Source organism: Ananas comosus, linkage group 14 (genome assembly GCF_001540865.1).
Source record: "Ananas comosus cultivar F153 linkage group 14, ASM154086v1, whole genome shotgun sequence".
Lineage (NCBI taxonomy): Eukaryota > Viridiplantae > Streptophyta > Magnoliopsida > Poales > Bromeliaceae > Ananas > Ananas comosus.
This window is the reverse complement of record NC_033634.1, coordinates 5,747,162-5,749,342: the sequence shown is the minus strand read 5'-3', so window position 1 is coordinate 5,749,342 and position 2,181 is coordinate 5,747,162. Positions and strand designations below refer to the sequence as shown.

The 2,181-nt window shown below is 39.7% G+C and overlaps 1 long non-coding RNA gene across 1 annotated transcript; it reads right to left on the bottom strand.

Annotated features, from left to right (window-relative positions):
• LOC109720575 lies at positions 822-1,948 on the bottom strand. Its single transcript, XR_002218989.1, has 2 exons — positions 1,669-1,948; positions 822-1,289 (listed from the first exon to the last, which is right to left on the bottom strand). It is a non-coding gene; the product is annotated as an uncharacterized LOC109720575 (long non-coding RNA).

The following is a 2,181-nucleotide window of genomic DNA, read 5'->3' as shown; positions in this document are numbered from 1 at the left end:
CCTCAGCCTTAAGTCCACTCAACTAGGATATTATTATAGGTCATAAGTTTATTACCCAATCACTTGGCTAACCCAAAGGTTTCGCCCTCAACAAACTCACCAACTCAAAATCCCAATAATCGGGGAGATGCTCGCTACACCCGATGGGACCGTCCTCTGGGGAGATACTCGCTACAACCCAGTGATATCGACTCCGGAGCACATCGCCCCAGGGGGAGCTACCACAACCTCGAGCAAGGACTAAAGGTGAGTATGATCAATGATCAAATCCAAAATCTTGAGGATGTCAAGTTCAATCCATTCCTTAACTTTAGGAAGACTATGCTCAAATGACCCTAACTCTAGGGTTGAAATGTCATAATATTTCCATCATTCCTTTCTTTGCATTCTTTACTATCACTTGTGTCATATACACTGCTATATTCTTGGACTCATGCCACATTTGTTTTCTAAGTGTTCAACATAACATAAGTGTTTCCACTATACTAATCGTATGCCACTCGATCTAATATATATAGATTGTCCACGTCACATGTCATAGTTCATATGTCATTGTTTTTCAATGTCGAGTTCTCTAATTCACCTAGAGTTTATCGATCCAAGTTCAACATGCATGTGTCATTTAACATAATCCACAATATGTCAATATACATCCATCTAGTATATTCTACAATAAATCAACATGCACTCATTCATCATATTCCACAATATGTCTACATATATATGCCAACCATTCATATGCCATCCAACATGTTCCATAATTTATCAACATGCATATTACCTCTAACATATTACTATGACATTATTTTCATGCATTCATGTAACAATTAACTCATGCATTCATCTAGCATTATTTAACTTGCATCTTATCATTACGCATTTCTACTTGGCATTTACATTAACATGCATCATTTTCATACTTCATTTACATCTATATGCATCAACATGGATTCTTAATTTGCTTAGACATAAAGGCGACCTAGTCGCTTCGGTAAGCACAACCCACCTTAACTCGCGTTCCGATTGCTTGTCGACACTTGTAATCGGCCTCCTGCGGCACCCGTATCCGGCACGGCCCGATATCGCAACTGTGCCTCAACCGTGCTCCGCTTCGCAGCCCCGAAAATTATAGGTCCTCGATTATGTGCCACGGTGCAAATCTATCTCCACGATTTTATGACATCGCCTCGGCCCTCCCGGCGAAAACGAAGCCTAAACGTCCATTTCTTTAATAACTTTGTAACGGCTCGTCGGATTGCCGAACTGTCTTCGCCAACGCGTTTCGTTACCTAGCAATTAGGTTTACATAGGGTCAAAATAGATCAAACCCATCTATTAGCAAAAATTACATTTTGGAGCCCTAGGTTGCAACTATGCAAGAATTAACTAAATTGATCCTAGATTCTAGCATTTATCCTTTATTTAGCATGCTAGGATCCCAAATAAACTATTTCTATGGATTATAAATGAAGCTTTAAAGATCTATCATGAGAGGGTTCAAAAAGCTCATTTAAAGCCCTAGGTTTACAACTAGGCAAGAAATCATTAAATTGATCCATGATTTAAGCAACAATCATTTCTCTAGCATGCTAGAATAGCTCTAAATCTATTCTTGAAGCTTAAAACCCAAACTACAAGAAGATACCATTAAAGGGTTTTGAAGCTTACCTTCAAAGCTTGCTTCTCATGCAAGGAAGAAGATGGAGAAGATGAAAATCCATCCTTGAGCTTCAATCTCCACCAAAACCCACTCTTTTGGGAGAGATTTAGAGAGGGAAAGGGAGGGCTCTCTTACTCCCTCTCTCAATGCGTGTGTGCGTGTGGTGGCTGCGGTGTGGGTGGCGCACGGTTGGGGGAGGAGAGGGATTAAGTCCCTCAAAACACTATTCATTCAGGGCAGCTTGAAATCTGATAACTTTCGCCGGAGCTCCCCGAATATCCGTTTGAACTCAAACTTGACAGTCATGTTCGGTTTTACGTACTGAGTAAGAATATATTTTAAGTTTTCAGTTTCGACCCCATTTGGTCACCGAAAACTGTACCGAACTGTAATCTTTATCAGATAGCTGTCGGATTTTATTTCTCACTCTACGGGTGTCAGAAAAATATGAAACTTTAAATCTAGCCTCATAAAAATATTTCTGACTTATTCTTCAATTTTCATAATTTTCTGAGACTGTG